This window comes from Nelumbo lutea, chromosome 3 (assembly GCF_056320005.1).
Source record: "Nelumbo lutea isolate HS-2025 chromosome 3, American lotus-T2T, whole genome shotgun sequence".
Taxonomy (NCBI): Eukaryota; Viridiplantae; Streptophyta; class Magnoliopsida; order Proteales; family Nelumbonaceae; genus Nelumbo; species Nelumbo lutea.
Genome location: NC_142686.1, coordinates 62,677,876 through 62,700,745, shown reverse-complemented (window position 1 = coordinate 62,700,745; position 22,870 = coordinate 62,677,876). Strand labels below are relative to the sequence as shown.

Genomic DNA, 22,870 nt, shown 5'->3' with positions numbered 1-22,870 from the left:
TTATGGTTAAAAGAATAGGTGGTGCCCTAGATTGAATGGTTGGGATATAAAATGGAGGGAATGGCTGAGATTTGGAGGTGAGGGGCAGAATGGTGAGGATTAGCAGAATAGGTGGCACCCTAGGGTTTAAAAGTTATAAAGGAGAGCCATAAAATGAGTGGTTGAGATTAAAAGAGTTTGAGGGTGGAGATTAAACACCTAGGGGCAGCTAGGGTTTGCTAAGAGTGAAAAGATTAGGTTAAAAAGTCTCCCTAGGGTTTGCTAAGGAGAGGAAAGCATGGTAATACAATAGGATGGGCGCCAACTGGGTTTAGCAGATAGGAGGCGCCTTCCTGTTTTCAATGCTTTACAAAAACACCCCCTCTCTCAGCTGGTCTTCACACCAGCTTCCCAAAAACTGCACTTCAAGTTTTCTACATAATTTGCACAAAAACCATTAGAGGTCACATCATTGATTTTAATTGGGAAAAGGATATACTTTGACTACTTTAAGGTAAAAAATACCCCTGAATTGATGCCCTCAAGGCATCAAAATGCAGGGTTATCACCCAACACTATTTTTTAATAATTTCAAGCAATAGAAAATCTAAAGAGATGGAAATGCACCTACCATTTCATGGTTCCAAACTTAAAAACTTAAAAATCTAAAGAGATGGAAATGCACCTACCATTTCATGGTTCCAAAAACAATATTGCGTCCAACCAGTGTAGAGTAGTGCAACATTCTTTTCCGAAGCTCCTCTTGACCAAAAACATTAGGATCTTCTCAGTAAAACAGTTCCTTGGAAATCCACTGGCTGTAGATAATTGAGATCCTACTCAGAGTAAACTAAGGAGGCTATCATAAATTAGATAAAAAGAGAGAAAAAGACCAACAACTTACCAAAAAAATCAACATACCCATTTCTTACAACTATTAGTAAATGGTTGCAAAGAATTTTAACTTGTTCAACTCACAAAAAAATTCAAAAAAAAAAAATTATACCTTCAGGGTTTCATTGCCAAGTGTGGGTAAGGGTGGTGTGATAATGGGCTTGCCGTCGGTTGGCTCAGGTTTGGTCGTAGGCAAGTTGCCGCTGCAAGTGTTGCTCCAACTTGCAAAATCGCCAATGCCCAATGCCGAGTGCCGAGTGCCACTGGAAACTTGTTGGACAGCTGCTGCAAGTTTTCCGTCCGCCGCTGCAAGTGCTGGCTGCCGCAACTCTTACGCTTACAAGTACTGGCCGCCACAACTCTAAATACTGTAAACTCACCATTGCCGGTCACTGTTGGTCGGTGTGTGTCACCGTCGAATGCCAGAGGTGTTGGTCGCCACAGGTGGTCGGTACTTGGTTGGGTGTGAGGGTTGAGAGGAGGGAACTCAGGAATACAAAAATGGGTTCTAACCCTAAAACTAAAGGAACTAAACATTCGAACTGGGTTGGGGATACAGAAGGTATTTTATTTTTTTTTTTTTATTTAAAACATTGAAAATGAAAAGACTAACCCGCAATCCGCTACTCGAGTCAAACGGTTTAGCGGTCCGACCGCCTAGGTTAGCGGTTTTCTGACCTTTACAATGATTTTTAGAAATTTCTGGTTTTTAGTAAAACCGAACCCAGGGGGCTGACTGGTTACCAGTTTTTTTGGTTCGACCATCCAGTCCAATCCGGTCTTGAAAACCATGCTTGCACCTATTAGAACCCAAGTGTAGAAAAATTCATTTTCATCATTAAAAAAATAAAATAAAATGAAATCACACCAAGTAAACAATTAACAAAGAAACTAAACTATCCATATGAAGCAATTATTCTTATCAAAATAGTGCTTTTGAACCGTTATTGGCCCGAATGGTTGGACCATTCAGCTTGAGTATTTTCCAAGCAGCAAATTCTATTTCACTCTTAATCCGTTTTTTGGCCAAAAACCATTGACTTGGTCAATAACCTGTTGATCCAGGCAGTCGAACCGTTAACCCAAACAATGGTTGTTAGCCTTTTATTTTAATTAATTTTTTTATTTTTTAATTTGGAATGGACCATCCATTTGAACCGGATGGTCAAACTATTCACCCAAAAACCAGTAGCCAAAAGTTGTTCCAATTCTAGATTGGTTTTTAAAACATTCTACCAGACAATCCATGCAAATTTAGATAATTGGAAGGAGTGGAGAACTAAATAGATAGATAACCAAGGTTATAGGGAGAACAAGAGATGTAGTAATCAGGGGGCGGAGCCAGGTATGCGCAAAAATCCCCAGTATAATACAGGGGTCCATGTAAATTTCCCCTCCTCCCACTCCCCACCCCAATGTAGGTTTTGTCCTCACTCATAAAAAATTCTTGGCTCCGCCAATGGTAGTACCATCGAATGGTTTATTGTTACTACTAGCTGCACCGAAACTATATATATCCCAAACCTTGATTACATTTGATATTTTTCCAATAAAGCTCAATCTCACAAAAACCTTCTTTTCTTCTTCCAGCTTCAAAAATACGTACCTTAGAAATCTCTTCCACAAAAGTCCAGATACATTGTCTCCAAATAAATAACAAAATTTCTTTGAATTATTTAATTATTTTAATTATTTAAATAATAAAAAATTTTACAAATTTAAATATTTCAAGAACTAAATATTTTAAATACAACTAAATAATTAAATTAAAAATTTTAATTTACAATATAAAATATATTAAACTAAGAAATATGAAAATTTTCCTACTTTCACATATTAAAATGTTATATTTTAAATATAAAATATTAATATATATCTATGGGTTGTATTAGTTTAGGTCGGTTTTTGGTTAAATTTAAATTTTAAAAAGTTATAGTGGTATTATTAAAATAAAAAATCGATGGTACTCGAAACTGATTGACCATTAGTGAAAATCGACCAACTTTGGTTGTATTAGTTTAGGTCGGTTTTTGGTTAAATTTAAATTTTAAAAAGTTATAGTGGTATTAAAATTAAAAATTTTAATTTACAATATAAAATATATTAAACTAAGAAATATGAAAATTTTCCTACTTTCACATATTAAAATGTTATATTTTAAATATAAAATATTAATATATATATCTATGGTTAGGTCGAATCAATTTTGGTCGGTTTACAAATGGCCATGCCAAAATTGACCCAACCTAGTCGAGTTGGAAAATTGCTGAACCGAAATTGACCGAAAATACTAGAAAACCAACCAACTTGGGTCAGGTTGGTCAATTTCATCAGTTCGATGAACAATCTAGATGAAATTAATTATTATTTTATTTTTGTATTACAAAAAATATTAAAAATAGTATATAAAATATAAATAATTATTAGTTATTTAAAAAGTTAAAATATAAAACAATTGTCTACTTTTATATATTTCTATTATTTAACTTTCGCTTAATAAAATCCATGCATCACATGGTCCGCTCTAGTAGTGGTGGCAATTGGGCAGGTTGGGAACCCATTTAACCCGCCAACCCATTAATGACCCAGTTATATATAAATGGGTTGGGTTCAACCCAAACCCGCTTTAATCCAATCCAACCCGCCCAAACCCATTAATCTTATATTTATGGACTTAAAAAACAAACTCTCTTTCTAAACAAATAAGTTGGTTATAGCTTGGTGGTAATTATAGTTATTATTTACACAAGTGGTGAAGGTTCAAATCACATTACATGTAAGTTATTTTTACACAAGCAGCCAAGCCATTTGACTATGTTCGGAATTTGGGTTTGACTGAACTACTTAGGTTCAAACCGGTCAGGTCAACTTGAACCATCTAATTGGATTATCTTCGAGCTAATCACATCAAGGGTGGTTGAACCTTTTAGATTTGGATCAGTCTAGTCGGGTCGGACCGAACCGATTCAATCAATGGTGGACTGACTTGGACCAAACTATATCAGGTTTGTGCACGAGCTTGGGACCAAACCGACTGACCTGAAGTGGGTCAACGTAAGTAAATCGGGTTGGTCCGAATTCGGGTTGGGTTGTGTGGGTATTGGTCAACCAGATGGTCTAGGTCAGGCAAAGCACACGAACATCGACCCGGATCAACTTGTATCGGGTCGGGTCAGGCTATGTGAATACTAGTTGGACTAGACGATCCAAACCGAGTAGAACAAGCGGTACCAAACCATCTTGCCCGGGGTCTATTTCAGATTCGGATCGACCCGAATCGGTGTATACTAGATCAGGTCAAATCGCATTGAATTGGTCTGAACTCGAGTCAAATTGATTTGGATTTATGTTGGATGAAGTGTATTGATTCAAGACAAAATTAAATTTAGTCAATAATAATAGAAAATTAATACATTAATTATAAATTATTTAATTCAAATAAAGAAAATTAAAAAAAGCTAAAGAATTAATACTTATGCATGTAATGATTAACCCAATGGTTATCCACAACCCACCCCAACCCATTTAAATGGACCAATGGGGTAATGAATTGATCACACAACCCGCCAAATAAATGAGCCAATTGGGTGAATTAGATACCAGGTGGATTGGGTGGGTTAATCGGGTGAAAAATTGCCACCCCTACCCGCTAGTAGCTAGTATATTCATAAAACAATAGGTTCTGAATAAACACTTACAAAAACTGACCCAATTACCACTCGAGACAAAATTACAAAATCAGAACCGATATAATTGGTTCAGTTTGGTCGGGTAGAACTTATCCATCCCTTTTTTTTTTTTTTAGTTTTTTTTAAGAGAAGGAAATATCTACGGCGGAGAATGAGGTGGAAGGGGGTATTAGAGGCATTTGTGTAATAAAAGCGGCATATCCAAACATAGAATCCATATTTACAACTTACAAGGTGTAAGCTTGTAAGTCTGTAAGATGGTTGGATAGAAATAATATGTGGTAAGTAGGTAGAAAATATCTGTAAATCTGTTCTTAATATGGCTAATATATAAATCAGTCCTTCCCTCCCAATGGTAAGTAGGTAGAAAAGATGGTTGCATAGAAATAAACCTGCTCGCTCACTCCCTAATCCCTTCCAAACTACCAAAACTACTCTGAAATCTGAGCTCTGAAAAGATCAGAAAACGGCTGGATGGCAGTCCAACTTTCAGCCACTGCCTCCGGCATAAACCCTTATGGGTTTCTCCGGATAGTCCTCCACCCAGACGGCACGCTCACTCGACTCGACGCCTACGCCACCGTCGATGATGGAATAACTGAGCAGAATTCTGCTGTCCTCACCAAAGACATCACCCTCGACCCAACCAAGAAAACTTGGCTACGGATATTCCGACCCCGCCAACTTCCTCCTTCCTTCTCCTCCTCCTCCGAGAAGCTCCCTCTCGTGGTCTACTTCCATGGAGGAGGCTTCATTGTCGGCGGAGCCAACTGGAAGCTGTTCCATGACTTTTGTGTGGGCATGGCCGTCGAATTCCCTGCCTTGGTTGTATCCGTCGGGTATCGTCTTGCTCCTGAGCACCGCCTCCCCACCGCCTATGAAGACTCTGTTGAGGCCTTGCACTGGATCAAGAATCAGGCCTCATCGGACGGGATGAATTCCGAGGAGTGGTTGAGGGATTTGGCTGATTTCTCTCGGTGCTTTCTGGTGGGCACCAGTGCAGGAGGTAATATTGCTTTCCATGTAGGGTTAAGAGCGCTGGAGGTGGCGCGTGAACTTGAACCCATAAAAATCACTGGCCTTATCTTGCACGATCCTTTCTTCGGTGCATCAGAGAGAACCAAATCGGAGCTGAAACTGACGAATGATCCGATCTTGCCCTTGGCAGCCACTGATTTGATGTGGAATCTATCCTTGCCCAAGGGGTTTGATCGTGATCATGTTTACTGCAATCCAATGAAGTTGGATCCCGCAGCCAATCAGATTGGAATTCTGGGGAGGTGTTTGGTGACGGGTTGGGGTGGGGACTTGTTGATCGACGCTCAGCTGGAATTCATGAGGTTGTTGGAAAGAGAGGGTGTCTCTGTGGTGCCTTTCTTACAGGAAGAAGGTTACCATGCTCAGGAGATCTTTGAACCCGAGAAGGCTCCGCCATTGTTGAAGGCCATTAAAGACTTCATTTTTAATGCTACTCTTTAGTGTGTGTGTAGTCTTAATTATTTTCAAGCTATTTGCTTAATTGTGTGCTTAGTTGGGTCTGGGTCTTGTCTTCTCCGATTGGGATCCTTTCGATAAATCTCATGGTGTATGGAAAGCATATACGACAATTTGACATAATGAATATTTGTGTTTTAATTTAAACATATATACCAGCCGCCTGAGTAGAACTTTTCTGTGGACCGATTAATTTGTGGTGTCTCGACTTGCTGAAATGCTACATAGCCCTCTTTTAAAAGTTGTTAGTTGTTTTGACACTATTCTGCACACAGCAACGAGTTTTACCCTTATCCCATTCGAATCAGATGGACTTGATAAGCTTTATCAGTTTATACGAAGTCTATTTTTAGGTACGAAACGGACTCTGGGTAATGTGAGACGTAAATCTCAAATGTGTTTCATGAAGCCTACAATAATTCGCCTATATAAGAGCATCACTTCTAGCCTTATAAGGTACATACGGTTTAGCTGTCACTTGCTATTACTCTCAAAGCAAATCAAACTTGCTACAAACTCAGGACCTTTGATCTATTTGCCTTGAAGTTTGACCCGGCCATGTAGTAGACCAACGTTCATCAAGTTGCCTTTTGGCTAGGAACAACTAAATCGTGCATCATCACTGTTCAATGTTAATAAAAAAAAAAAAAGAGTTTTGTCCAATTAACAACCTTTTCTATTCAACTAAGGGAAAATAATTGTTCAATCCACCTCAAAATTCTTAGCCCCCATCGAATCATGACCATGGATCCATATCAAATCCATGGGCAGGATGACATTTATAAGGGGCTGTGATTTCAGAATTCTATACTACAGTGTACTTCTTCAAAGAAAAAAAAAAGGGAGAATGACTGATCAGCCCGACTCAAAATGTTTTACTAATAGACTATAGGGGAGCTGCTGTAATTCAGAATTCTACATTGGCTGTAGTATACTTAACCCGAAAAAAAAAAAAAGGTTTGGCGGTCAAGATAATTTATAAGTTAGGTAAGACGTTGCAAACCTATTCTGTAAGAGATAAATTAGGTAAGACATCGACCTAACTAATCAAGAGATAAGTTAACTAGCTATAACAGTGTATCAATTAAAGAGTACTCAAACAAAAAAAATAAAAGGAATTTCAGTGCCATTTCTGAGACTTCCTACTCTGTAATGACAAAATAGTAGTGTTGGAATCTGATTGGACAATCATCTTGTTAAAACCTTTGTTGCACCATCAGTATTAAGTTTTTGTTTTTCTCAACCATCAGTATTAAGTTTAATCCAGTCTAGAGGAGGAGGTTTCCACTGGACACTTGTCTATATCCTGTCACTAGTTCCATATGGTTAATACATTGGGATATAATCAGAACAGTTTGAAATAATCTTTCTCCAAATATATGAGGAATGAAAATAGATTTACTTTGAAGAATAAATTCATTCCTGGTCTGGATCTACTCCTCACAAACTGCACCACTGGCCTTACAGTATATTCTGACTGTAGGTTGGGAATATTTCTTATACTTATATTTATTATTAGGGTAAAATACAAAACTTTTTCTGAGTTTTCTTATAATCATAAAATCCTCCCTTATATTTTCACTTTAACAAAAACCTTTCCAATACTTTTACCAAATATGCAACCACCTCCCTTCCTACACAGAAAAACCGAACTAATCTATTTATTTTTTTAAAATACTAATTTTGCCCTCCCTTCAAAACACTTTTCATTTTCTTCCTAAGAAAAAAGAACTAAGAACCAGAGGCCATCGGCCTTCCATCGCATACCTATGGCTTCTCCTAAACAGAGTCAATTCCAAAGAGCTTGAGACATGCATGGTCTATCAATTTATCGCCCCCATTCCCTCTCTCCCTCTTCAAAGATAGTCTACAGGAAAAATGAAAGCTTGCAAGCTGGGCTGCAACTTGTTACAGTACTCCAATGGCTAATAGTTTTGTTATATTTTTCAAGGGTCAACAATGAATGCCTTCTAAGTGTAATTTCTAGCCACTTCATGATTCAGTAATGGGTTTGGCATGGAGCTTAATTTGATTGCTGGGCTTAATTCGGACAATTCAGTTTTAAAAGGAAAGAAAAAGAAATTCCTAATACAAAGTTGAAAGTGAAAGTTTTACCATTGTAACAAGTCTAAGGGGATTCATCTCATGGAATTAAACAAAATAGGTGGGTGCCACAAGTGCTCTCGGGACTCAAACACCTCTCATCACTACTCCAGCTTACATAAGGTGTGTCATCGTCTTCCACCAATTCATGTTTTGTCTCCAAAATCACCCCCTTTCATGGACATTCAACTTTTACATGCTTGACATGTGTAAGCTAAATACCTTAAGACACTCAAGACAAACTTATTAGCTATCGTCTTCCACCAATTGTTCATCTCTACAAGTCTAATCTTATCCGATCGACATTCAATGTTGGAATTATTGGAACAAGATCAAGAGGTCGAAATGCAAGTTGCGTTAATTAAATGCCTTGAGACACACTCAGGCTGACCTCATTGTAGTGACTGGTGAGGCCGAGATACCCCCATGTCTCTCATTTTCCTTGTGTGGTGGTGGGTGTTTGTGAAATTGCAGGCGAAGAAGGAATTGACAAAGACTCAATTGAGTGGAGATGGCACATGAGATTAGCAAGGCAAAAGCCAAGATGTAGCCAAGGCCAGACAAAAGGCCAAGGCGGAGAGAGAAAGAGAGAGAGAGAGTTGACGACTATGGTTCTAAGTTATTGAGAAGTGTTTTGGAGGAAAGTTTAATAAATCTATATCTAAATAGATAGGCATAAGGGAAAAATAGGCATTTTAAAAAACAAACACATTATTTCGGCTTTTCTGTCTAGGAAGGGAGGTAGTTGCATATTTTCTAAAAAGTACAAGAGAGGTTTTTGCTAAAATAAAAACATAGGGGAGGTTTTATGATTGCCAAAAAAACCTCGGGGGAGATTTTTGTATTTTACTCTTATTAATTGAGAGATGTTTCCAATAGAGAGTGGAATGTGACTGTAACTAGGTCGCTATGAGGCACGCTCTGTAGGCCTGTAAACGGTATTCGAAAATCCAAATTCGAATCCGAGATTCGGTTTAATCGAATCGAATTCGGATAAGTCGAATGAATATTCGGTCGAATTCGGATATACATTGATCCGATCCAATAAATATCCAAACCATATATATATATTATAATATATATAATATAATATAATATAATATAATATATTATATATTATATTATATTATATAATATAAGTTAAAAAAAAGAAAATGAAAAATAACATTAGTTCGAAAATCTCAAGCAATCCTCAAGCCCCAACCGTCCAGCATCACCGGCTTTGTGCTACAACCCACAACTGCCACTGGGAACCCATTGCTTCACACCGCTGGGAACCCACACCATCACACACTCACATTTGCCCGCCGCTGAGAACCCACACTTGCCACTGTCTCCTGCCTCTTTTTTCAAGGTGATTACAGTCTTACAGTTACAGATTGGTTCTTATGCTAAATTTTTCAGATTTTTAGCTCTTTTTCTAATGAGATAGTGATTTAGACTTTTTAGCTCTTTTCCTATGCTAAAATTTTCGTATCACAAATTTATGATAGTTTTGAACATTGTTCCAGAGTTCATATCGTGAAGAAAAGTAATGTGCGCCATCAGGTATACTTCTGCACCCTTTGAAGTTCTACTGCATCCATCGCTCTCCCTCCTTTTTGCAAGTTACATATACTCACGAGTTTTTACGCTTCTGTGCTCTTTTTTGTGTTCCTGTGTTTTTTTATCGCTCTCCCTCCCCTCTTTCTCTATCTATCTCTCTATCTCTTATTCTTCTTCTTCTTTAGGGGGACTGTGGTTAATGGCTGTTGGTGTCAATGGTTGAAGGCTTATGAAGTCAAGATCAAAAACTTTAATTTCCTCATAATTCCATCTGAAAATGAAGATCTTAGTGTCTCACTTTTGATTGGAAAAAAAACTTTATCCTTTGATTTGGAGTTCGGATATTGCTGGAAACCTCTCGTCTATGTATTCTGATTTTCCTTGTTATGTAAGCATACTATCCCTCTTTATTCTATCCTTGTTCACCACCTCGGAACTTAATGCCATATGTGGTTACTAAGCTCAAGTGTATCATCTTTTTAAAGTTTTCATATTCATGTTATTCTTATTGGTAATGGTAACTATCAGAAGTTCACCAGATTAATACTCGATCCATATGATGACTTCTTTGAAATTGTTTCTGTTGGTTAAAAGGACGCACCATGTTGGTACTTCTTTATCAATTTAGAAAGAGCTGAAAGTAAACACAGAATGCCTCATAAGGGGATAAATAACAGTTGAAGGCTACAAATGTAGTGCAATACCGGGTGTAAGTGGGATATTGATTGTAAACCTGAAATTAATCTAATCAAGTTCGAATTAATCTAATCCCTAACGTAAGTTGTGTTTCCAAATTTTAATTCTGGTGAAAAGTAAGTTTCCAAATTTTACATGGGAAGGGATTAACTTAAGTTGTCTTTTGTAGCATAAATAAATTGGTAGATACTTTTGACAGTAGGTTGTCCATCCATACTCGAATTAGAGGTATAAATCGGCTCGTACCGCCCAAAGCATGGCCCAACACAATGGCATACGAGCTGTGTCAGGTCTGGTATGATGGTCCGTATTGTGCTAAACCTAGGGTTTTAGGTTGGTAGTCCGGGCCGATAAGATACAACCAAGCGAGACATGCCGCACGCAGCCCGCATGTTGGCATGGCCTAACCTATGACTTGGCCCAGTACGACCTGCAACACTGTCAACACAGCCCATATATACTATTTATATATTTTTTATATATACTTATATATTTTATATATTTATATATAATATATTATATATTATATAAATTATAATTATATAATAACATATAGTATATAATATATTAATAAAATAAACAAATTTTTTCAATTTTATTATACTAATTTATATAATTATTATATATATAAAAAATTGTACATATCAAAATTCATAGAAAATTAAAATTTTAAGTTTTTTTCATTTTTTTTAAATAAAGAGGCAAAAATTACTTTGGCCCGGTCCATGGCCTGGCTTGGCCCACGGCAAGGCTCAGGCCCGCATGGGCTTTGGCCATGGGCCGTGCCAGGCCAACGCCCAAACTATTCATTGGGGAGGGTGGCACGTCCCATGATGGCCCTTGGGCCAGCACAACATGGCCCACTTTACACCTCTAACTCAAACCCCAATACCAAAACTATATTTTATATATTTTATAGTGAGATAAAAAGGTAATGGTACCATAAGGATTCTTTTAATAATAATGTTTTAAAAACCGATCCAAAGGCTAAACCGTTTTTCCTCTGGGTCATAGGTCACCATTCGACCGTCTGAGTCGAATGGGTTAGACCGTCTCACTTGTATTTAAAGTATATAATTATATATATGTTTATATACATATATAAGTATATGCATACATACATATATACATATATATACATACATATTTATGTATGTATGTATGTGTATAAATATATATTTAACAATAAATAATGTATAAATATGTTTTAGATATGTTTATGTATTTTTGTACTTAATTTATCTTTTTATAATTCTATTTTCAATTTTTTCATTCATAAAAAATATTAAAATTTGCAATTTGATGTAAAAAAGGGCATTTTCATGAAAATAGCAGGGCAAGGCGCCTACAACTCCATGGGACACATAGATCTCGAAAAGTTACTCAAAATAAAAAAAAATAAAAAAATAAACCTCAATCAGACATCGGAGTGCAAAGTTATGGCTTCTAAAAGTTTGCATGAATTGAATGTACAATTTGCTACCCGATCACTAGGTCGAACGGGTCAACAATCAAGCCGATCGGATTGAATGGTTCTTGACTGAATCAACAGTTATTGACCGTTTGTAGGGTCTTAACTGAACCAGATTAGAAATCTTGACTGGATAACAATTCAAATGGTTCAATCACGCGAATTAATGGCGGGTTGAAAATATTGCTTTTAATTATGTCATTTGGAAGAAGGGTGGTTACCTCGGAGAGGTTCCACTCATTTTGATGAATAAACAGATACATAGATAGGGTTGTTTGGGGTTACAGTTCCCTGTAAACTATAATGATTGAGAGGCCTTCCAACAACCTAGTCATCACACCAAAATTTTGTATCCTGACCATTTCCTATTTGACTTCAAGCCCTTCCTAAGCCATTGAATCCCTTTAATTAAACTTTTTCAAGTCCATGAATAAGAGAGTTTTCATACTCCAAAAGTTCAACCCTCTACTATATTTTGAAAGCATTATTTTGGCCCATAGAGAATTTTAATTTTTCTAGTGTCTCCATGTATATTTAACTCGAAAGGTTTTATTAATTAAGGGTTCGTTTGGTTTATAGACAGGACTGGGATCAAAATTGGAATCACCTATTCTTAATGCTTGTTTGGTTCGGTTGGGAATCAGTATCGGATTCCAATTGTTATTGTTAGGTCCATTGGGAGTTGGAATCAAAATCAACTAAAAATTTTCAATTTTTTATTTTATTTTTATTATATTAATATTTTAATAATATATAATTATTATTTTATAATACTTTGTTATTATTATTTTATTAGCATTTAATAATTAATATCTTATTATTTCATTATTACTAATTATATTATAATAATATTTTATTTATACTTAAATATTATTATTACTTTATAAATAATATCTTTGCTTTTTATTGTTAATTTATTAATATTCTATTAAATTACTATTATTTTATTAATATTTTACTAATATTTTATTTTATTTTAATTATTAATATATTATGATTTTATTGTTCTTATCATATTATTACTTTCATAATATTTTATTATTTAATTATTTATAGTTTATTATTATTTCATGAATTATTTATTAATATTTTATTTATACTTTATTATTATTTTTTAATAATTAATTTTATTAATATTTTATTGTAGTACTATTATTTCATTACTATTTTACAATATTTTTCTTATTAGTTTATTAATATTTTATAATTTTATTAATATTAGGGTTTGGAGGGTTTTGTCATGAATTCTATTTCTTGATAAACTCTGGAATGGAAATCCCATTCCCCCAAGAATGGGAATCAGACTCCAATTCCTATCAAACAAACAGTTAGAACCGGAATGGGTCATTCCAATTCTGATTCTAGGCACCTATTCTAGAAAACTAAACAGACCTTAAGTTTGTATCTCTCAAACCAAGTTCTCCATATCTTTTTGGGCAAATATCTTGCTCCCAACTAACATGGTAGGACTGCTGAAAAGAGTCCCACAAGTATTCCCTCTTAAAACAATCAATTTTTTTAGATACCTCTTTGGGAATCTTGAAACTTTAGGCCACATGATTTGGCATTGCTTCTATAACACTTCGAACAAGGGTGTGCTTACCCACCAAAGAGAGTGAGAGAGAGAGAGAGAGAGAGAAAGAGAGAGAATTACTTTTCCAAGAAGTTAATTTCGACTTCACCCTATCAAGAAGAGAAACAAAAATAGATTTGTACGCCCTAGCTGTAAAAGTTTGCATGCTTAAAATTGTTACACCCGCTTGATCACAAAAGTCAATATTTAAAGCTCTCCTAGTATGTTACACTGAAACTTCACACACAATAGGTAAATCATCTGTAAAGAAAATATGGGATAGTGGAGTAGTACAAGCTAATTTTTAAGGCTTCAAATACTTATCCTCAACTGTTTTATTCAAGAAACCTAATAGGTTTCCAAACAGAGGATGAAGATGAATGGAGATAAGGGATCCCCCTATCTAATACCCTGATAAGTCTAAAAGAATTGTAGAAGCTCTCACATTGAAGATTAATTGGAAAGAGGCTGTTTTAATGCATCAAATAATTAAGTTACACCATATAATCTTATCATATGCTTTCTCAATGTCAACTTTTAGACCTACATATCCTACCTAACACTACTTTCTAAAGAAATGATTTATTTCATGCATGATCCCAATATCGTCTTGCAATACTCCTTCCTGGCAAAAAAGCCATTTTAGATTTGTTAGCAAGGATTTTTGTGACCACTTTATATATAGTATTGCATAAACTAATTGGCCTATAGTGGGTCACTCTTTCTAGAAGTTATTGTTTTGGGATTAAAGTTATTAATGTTTTATTTAATTTGCATGGGAATTTCTCTAGTTTCAAAGATTTCGAGGATAACATTTTTTATAGTGGTGCCTATAAGATCCCAATATTTAATAAAAAACTATAAAAAACTCTGTTGTTAACCCATCTTGACCTAGAGTTTTATTCCTTAGGAGATGCCAAAACTCCATTGTTACAGATTTTGAAAATGATTGTTAAACAAATCCATTACCTATTAAGGATTTTGGATCCATTGATCTTTTTTAATAGTTGTAATTTTATTCGAACTCCTCCTAAGAGATATCAAATGAAAAAAAAATAAGGTATTTAAATCAATTCCCCTAAGCCATTGGATTCATGATTTTTGTAACCACAAGAGCTCATTTTTTTTAAGAATACTTAAATATTCACCTTGCAAGAATTTTTGAAGATTCCTAAGGAAAACAGATTCATTGTTAGCCAGGAATCTGTGGATACCTTGAATCCTCTTCCCAAATATGCCTTTTTCTTAGCAAAGATATTACAAAATGTATTACGATTCCAAGACTTAGCTATGCTAGGGGTTCTATGAACAACAAGAAAAGCTAGAATATGTCAATCAAGCATGCTCAATACAAAAGGTGTTTTCAGTGGGAATAGATATACCTTTAGTATCCAAGAAAAGCAGGTATTGGTTAAGCCAAATTCACTACCTAGGGGCAATGAACCCCTGACCCAATCAGCTTGGCCTCAATTTGGGCCCAACATTTATATATAAGTGATCATTGAATTCAGCCTTTGAAGACCCAAGGATGAAACCCATTAAGCAATCAGCCCTGTAATGGTCTCTTACACCTAACATCTCAAGCTATAATCATCAAAACACTAATCACAAGGAAGGACCTCTCCCTTAACTACAAAATGCAATCTCACACTCTCTTCTCAAATGGATCCCGAGATTAAAACATTTTGTAAACATTCTTCATAAAATAGTAATATAACATATAAATACATTTTGCCAATCAGATTTCAAATACGGTTGAAATCCATTGCCGACAATTTAGGTTTCCATCGACCAAAGAGTGTATGAACCCTGATATTCATTTTGTCTGACAAAGGGACCGATCCTATTACTATGATCACCCACTCAAGTAATTCCTTAAACTATCCCAACATGCCTAGATATTTAACCCTTAATGGATCTCACTAGTAATCAAATCAAAAGAAGTTTAGTCCAAAACCTAATGTAGTATCATAATAAAATTTGGAGTTAAGTACAACTTTTCAATTTTTCCCATTTGTCTCCAAGGTACAGGGCATAACTGAAAATTGGTCCAACTTCATTACTTCTTCCAAACACCCAATGGTTGTGCTTGGGGTGTCTAATTATAGCAACTGGGCCAAGCTGCTCCACCAATTTAGTAGTACACCGGTGTTAGCCTAGTCAAGATAAACTTCCCAAGTCTATCCAATGGCTAAGAACATTTTAAACAAACACGAGTTTCATAGGTGTCTAGTTTAAGGAGTAATTTATAGAAGCATACTAATTTGAACATAAAACAATAATGTACATGTGTTATTCATTCATAAATGTTTATGCACATCAAGTTTATTGGAGCTAAGGGCATACACAATGTAACAACTCCCACTTGCACTTAAGTCCAATCAGGTATAAGCCTCAGTCCCATACTATCCACGTGTTCCTCAAGCACTTTCTGTGTCAGTTGCTTAGTTAATAGGCTTGACACATTTTCTGTTGATGTTACCTTCAGAGACTGGATGTCTCCTCTACCATAGAATGTGATATTTTCTCTCAATGTGTTTTAACTTCGAGTAGGCTCTCGACTCTTTTGCTTGAGCAATGGCTCCAATGTTATTATATAATAGTGGAGTGGGTGACGTGCTAAATGGTACAACTCTTAATTCCTACACGAACTTTTCATCCAAAGTACTTTCTTAGCAGCCTCACTTGCAGCAATGTGCTTGGCCTCAAACGTGGAGTCTGTTGTGGACCCTTGTTTACTACTCCAACACATTATCAGCCCATTATTGGACCCATTTGTCTAGTAAAATTTGACTTGGTACATGAGCCTAACTATAAAAAGTAGTTCAGCCCATATAGCAGTCCATGTTGAAATATGCTTATTATGCTTTAATCTAAGTATAACTAGGTTTCACAAGTTTGGGCTGAGTAGGTCCATGTCATGGTCCATCATATCCTTGGCCTAGGTTTGAAAATGATCACTTAATCAATGATCAAAGAGGCTATTAATAGTCCCCAAAGTACTCTACGTTTGGCCCATGTATAATGGACCAAAACTAAGTCAAATTAGCCTATGGTTTGGTGTCCAAAACATACACCATTTCAAAGTTATGATTTGAATATTTTCAAGCATGATTCATAATTAAATTATTATAAACAATCAGCAATGAGACAACAAAATAAAGCAGCTAGGGTTGAGAGTGTGATCGCCCTAACCTGATCTGGACAATCTACAAAAAAGCATTCATCTTCTCTTTTCACATTGAATTTGTATTCCAACATCCTCTACAATCTCCAACTTGTTCTCTAGTGTAAACTAAATTTGAAAAAACTTAATTTCTAATGCTTACATTAATAAAAGCCCTAGTACATTTTGTTTAGGAAAAATAAAAAAAGAAATTAATTACAAAGCATATATAAATATTGAAATCACATGATGTGCATTAATCTTGCCACCAATAAAACATCTTCATCGCACTTTTAACCTAAGAATTCAAGAATTCACCATAGAATTATTCCAAATAATATCAAAAAGTACAAAGGCTAAATTTTATGTCATTGGCCCTAAAGTAACCAAATTCTCAATCCATATGCTAGTTAGGTCAAATCGGCTAGACTGTTCATGCCAATTTGATATTTATTTCAAATTTGATTTGGTTCTATCCAAGAACTAAACATAGTGCTCCAGTACTATTGTTGGAAGGGTTAAAGACATAGCCGAACCAGATATAGTGGTTGGCTGAATTTATAAAAAAATGGGCAAATTTCTTAAACTATCCATACTATTTAGCTAATTGACTAACTATACCTTTACTATTTAACTATTGTCTTGCACCACCCCTGCTATTTCTAACAATTGTCTAAAACCTCCCTTACCATTAATGCTCTTTCATAAACCATTCACATGTGACATCACATGACTGTTATATTTTTTAAACATCTCTAATTTACCCTTTTATGGTCAAAATGCGTTTTTTGGTTTTCTCTCCCTGCTCTGCATTTTTTTTCTTGAAGAGAAAGAAATATCGTAAGCACATAGTCAAGAAAATCCAAGAAAGATGCATGCGTTCTTCTCTCTCTCTCTCACTTAGATTTCAAACATGGTTTTAGTTTTCTTGGTTTTGGTATGCATTTACATATATATGCTACCTAGGTCATTGTGAAAGGAATGGAATAGGATATTCTCTTGTGCCCAAGAAACAATATACCTTCATCTCGGTTTTTAGGTAAATCTTGCAAAGGAGAAAGCAGATGGGATTTGGTGATGACTTTTGTACATATGGGTTTTAGAACATTTTTCACAATGTTGCAAAGCCATTTCTAAAAAATTCTCTCAATGTTATTGCTTAAAATAAAGAAAAAGAAAACTAGTGATATGATCAGAAAATTGAAACAAAGTTGGATCCTACTACATTGGAAGGGTTGAGGTTTCTTGTGATTGGAAGCTGTTGGTGGCCGATAGGAGTGCAAAGTCGCACAAGATGTCGCTTGTGTTCAACTGTGATGGGTTCATCTTGTTGAAGAAATTAGTTGTTCTACAAGAGCTTCCATTTTTCGAATTTGTTTGGCTATGTGCTATAACACCATCGCCCTCTTCTTCTCGCTCGGCATATCCATCTTCGTCAGATCTTCCAGGGCCAACTTGCACTCAACTACATCTTCTCGACCTTGGTGTGTCTGAAAGCATGTCGTTAACCACTTCGGAACACCAGTTTAATATTTATAAAATTTTTTCGATTCTCAAACAATTACAAACACAATAAAATGATGAGAACAGGTCGTATCCACAGGGAAGTGAGGGAAAAATAATATGTACTCAAATCCAGACAAGAAAACATAAGAGGAAAGTGTAGAAAAATAAAAATTAATTAATTAAATTGAGAAAAATATAGAATTCGAATAGTACTAAAAGTTAAACGTGCAGAAACATAAATAAATAAACAAAAGAAATGAAATAAAAATCTGTAATCCGATTAGAAGTAGCGGTCTCTGGATCTCATCTTGACCCTCGAACTTCTCAAGCTAGACATTCTGTTTTACCCGGCCGAATTGTAGATCTACAGAAAAGAAAATGAAGATCAAACAAAATGAAAATAAATTGCAGAAAGGAAATAACGAAACTGGAATTGAAAGAAAAGAAATTACAACTAAAATAAAGTAAGAGTGATTGGGATCTGATTCCAGAGGTGGCAGTAGTGGCTTTGGCGAACTGCAAGCAAGAACCCCTCCTCTTGCCTAGGCGTCCTCCTCTTCCTCTACCCTTGAACTTCTCAAGATTAGCCTTTCGTCTTACCTAGGGGTAGAATCCAACCCTTTTTCAAGAGCTCTTGGGTCCTTTTTATAGAAAAGGGTGGATACAATTGGGATTAGAGAGAAAGAAGGGAGTGGCAGGTAGGTTTTAGTAAAGTTATGGGCATCCTAGGGTTTCTAATGGAGGATTAGGATGGTTTTGGGTTGATCCTAAGGCTGAGAATAGAAGAAGAGAGTGCCCAATATTATGTAGGGCTGAGATTTGGGTGCCCAGAAATGGATGGAGGAGATTGAGTGGATGGATGAGATACAAGGTGGAGATTAAATGAGGTGGGTGGCACCCTAGAGTGGATGGATGAGATACAAGATGGAGTGAAGGGCTGAGATTTAGTGGTGAGGGGCTGAATAGTGAGGATTAGTAGTTAAGTGGCACTCTAGGGTTTAAAAGCTACAAAAAGAGTGCCCTAGAATGAGTGGTTGAGATTAAAAGAGGTGGAGGGTGGAGATTAAACACCTAAGGGCGGCTAGGGTTTTCTAAGAGTGAAAAGAATGGGTTAAAAGGTGCCCTACGGTTTGCTAAGGTGTGAGGAGCATGCTAATACAGTAGGAGGGGCGCCAACTAGGTTTAGCAGATAGAAGGTGCCATCCTACTCTCAGTTTTTCACAAAAACATCCTCTCTCATTTGGACTTCACACCAACTTCCTAAAAACTGCATTTCAGCCATGTAAACTTCCTAGTTTTGTACAGAATTTGCACAGAGACCCTCAAAGACCACAATATTGAAATTAACTAGGGAAAATGCATACTTTGACTTTTCTAAGGCTGAAAATACCCCTGAATTGATGCCCTTAAGGCAATAAAATGCAGAGTTATCACACCCCCAACTTAACCATTGCTAGTCTCTTAGCAATGCAACCTTAAAATTACACTGAGCATAGAGATCCTTCCCATCTCAAGATCATCCCTAACAGAATTTGTCAAGCATCCTGATTTCAGAATTCTCAAATTCTGTATAGATCGGTATTGGGCTTAAGGAATAAAATTGTCTTACTTTGAATAGTATAGAAACTTGGCTTAAAAATCTTATTTACCCTTCCATTTGCAAACTGTCTTAATAAGTAGAGATTGATTTTTGAAATCAAGTGGGTATTCTTCTTATCATTTTTACAGTGGATTTCTACCCTTTAACTTGAAATGCACACTAATTTTTATTTTTACCTTCCACCGTTTTACACGAATCTCGGCACTTGCCTTAGGTGAAGAGACTCAATTACTAAGTGTTAGGTGTTTGTCTTTAGTGTTCCCTTTCCCGTTTGACGCGAATCTCAACACTTAACTTAGGTGAAGAGACTCGGTTACTAAGTCTAGGGTGTCCATTGAACCTTTTCTTTTTTTTTTTTTCAACACTGTTCATAGTAGTCCACTTTCTTTTAACAATTTGAAGAATTTTTGTCTAATTTCTCAATCTTTCTCTTCTTATCTTGGCAGGGGCAAATTTATGAGTATTTTCCAACTTCTATATGGTTTTGACAATATTCAAATAGGACTAATTTTTACTCCTATCACTTGCTACCAATTTCTACAAAATTCAATATTCTTTTATCAGTTCCCTCAACTTTTTTTGTTTGGAGATCTCTTTTAATGGAAAATCTTAAAAATTTTCCGATGAAATTTTAGTTCTACACATTTAAAGGCTTAACTTTTCAATTTTTTTCTCTCTTTCCTCACCTCCAACTTAAATACCATTGTCCCTAATGACATGAGTAGAATGATGCAAAAGGGATTTGGGCCAAAGGGAACAATGAATAGGGTTTTCTTAAGGGATTCACGGTTTGCCACCTAGTCTCAAATCAAGAAAAGAAAAAGAACTCAAATCCTAAAAGTAACTGAAAATTATGTTGGCTTTCCTCCCAACCAACGCTAAGTTTAATGTCTTCAACCGAACACAATCATGCACTTTCTTCATCTAAACTCTCCAACTCACTTTCATCTTCCGATAGACAGGGTTCAAATTGGGCTAACCAAGGGGGTAGGCAAGGCATCTAAAAGATCATCTACTATATCCACCTTGCACTCATCTTCCCATAGGTTTGGATACTTAGAGGCACTAAAAATGTTTAACCGAACTTTCTGCTCCCCTAATGAAAAGTCCATTTCTCCCGATTTACAATTGATGTTTGTATTGGTCGTTTCTATAAACGAACATCTTAAGATTATCGAGATATGGTTCAGTTCCTCGATTGGGGTCATGTCTAGGACAACAAAGTTTACAGGGGAATAACAATTCTCTATCCTAACAATGACGTCCTTGATAACACCCCGCATAGTCTTGGCCGACCGATTAGCATGTTGCAGAATTATTAGGATAGGTTTTAACTTGTCGATCCTGAACCTTTCATAAATGGACGAAAACATATTTATACTGGCCCCAAGATCCGGTAGGGTCTGATTGAAGGTGGTTCTAGATATGACACAACTTAGGAGAGGAGCACTGGGGTCTTTCATTTTTCGGGGAAGATGGTTTAGGAGAGCTACACTAACATGTATCGAGAACATCGTTTTTTGTGGAGCCGATTGTGGCTCCATCATTTGAGTACATTGTTTAAGAACTTGCCATAGGTCGGGACATGATGGATCGCATTGAGGAGAGGGAAGTTAATATGGACTTCCCGGCTCTTCTCGTTGCAAGTCTCTTTGTTCTTTCGCACCGGCCCGACTATGACTGCAGTTGGAAAGGGAACTATGGGTTGGTTCACTAAAGGCTCGTCTTCTAAAGTTTCCTTTCCTTTCTCTTCTCCCCCCAACTTAGGGTCTTCTTACTCATTTTCTTCTTCATCAACTCTCTTTTTCTCACATGAGCCCTTTAAAATCCTCACACTCCTTCAAGTTGTAATAGCCTTGGTATTTTCAAGCTGAGGGTTCTTAAGAGGTGGTTGAATCTATTGTGGAGGAAAACCCGGTGGCTAATTTCTAGGATTCACAACCGGTTGACTTGGTACTTACCCTACTTATCTCCTCTTCTTAGCTTCGGCTAGCTGTCCTATTTGGCTCTCTAATCTATCGATGGACTGCTGCTGATTTAGGATCAACTACTGAAGCAGCATGAATTGGTCATCGACTATACGGGCTTGAGGAGGTTGTGGGTGAGCCTGATAAACTTGAGCCGGTTGATTCCTAGGGTACATCTGTTGGAATTGGTTTTGTACTTGTGGCCTCTGAAGTTGTTGGGTCATGGAGTTAAATGGATGATGATACTGTTGGGATTGTGTGTAGGTTTGACATGGTTGAGCTGGTTGAGTACTAGGGTAATCATTGTACTCCCAGTGAGTCTAGGCTTCAAACCATTGGGAGTGCACACCTGGCAATGTGGTTTCTTGGACTTGGGCCCTGTAAGATGGGCCACTTTGTTGACGATATGCAAATACTTGGTCAATTCTGTGGGCCATCCTGTTAATCTTGTCTAGTTGTCGAGAAACATGGTTCCAATCTATTTATGGCTTAGGTTGGAAGTAGTTTCTCATTCCACAAACTTCGGTCATTGAATTCATTTTATCTTATTTTGTTTTACACCCATTTTTCTTTTTTTTTTTTTGAAATTTGAAATTTAAATTTTGAATTTTAGTTTCAAATTTAGATTTTGAAATTTTAAAATATTTTTTTATTATTTATTATTTATTATTTTTTTATATGAAATTCGAAATTTAAATTTTTGAAATTCAAATTTAGATTTTGAAATTTAAATTGAAACTTGATTTTTTATTTTTTATTTTTTATTTTAATTTTAAATTCAAAATTGAATTTTTAAATTTAAAAAATGCAAGCAATTCACACACACGACCTATGGGCTGACCTAGGGTTTTCTAAACTGGTGGTTCAACCAATGTGAATCCTATTAGGTTCACTTGGAATTACACCACTTCCTTTGGTTAGCCAGGTAAGAGGTGGGGATGTGGGAGGCTCCCCTTGCTCTCGCAAGGACCTAATTAATTAACCACAAAACCCGCTTAGGCTTAAACGTTTAACCTCTTTCCTTAGACACCAACCGCCTGTTATGGAATACTAAAAAAATAAATTGAATCTAAAAAAAATTTAAATAAAAATTTGAAAATCACTATTCAACCAAAAAAAGAGTTCAAAAATAAAATGGATCAACTACACCTGAAATGCAGTCCAATTTCTCTTCTCTCTCGCAATCC

At 36.0% G+C, this 22,870-nt stretch overlaps 1 pseudogene across 1 annotated transcript; it reads left to right on the top strand.

Annotated features, from left to right (window-relative positions):
- Window positions 1-4,830: 4,830 nt before the first annotated feature.
- On the top strand, window positions 4,831-6,207 carry LOC148865300 (3-O-acetylpapaveroxine carboxylesterase CXE2 pseudogene; annotated as a pseudogene). The gene has a single exon (XR_016109014.1). The product of XR_016109014.1 is annotated as a 3-O-acetylpapaveroxine carboxylesterase CXE2 pseudogene (transcript).
- The last annotated feature ends 16,663 nt before the right edge of the window (window positions 6,208-22,870 follow it).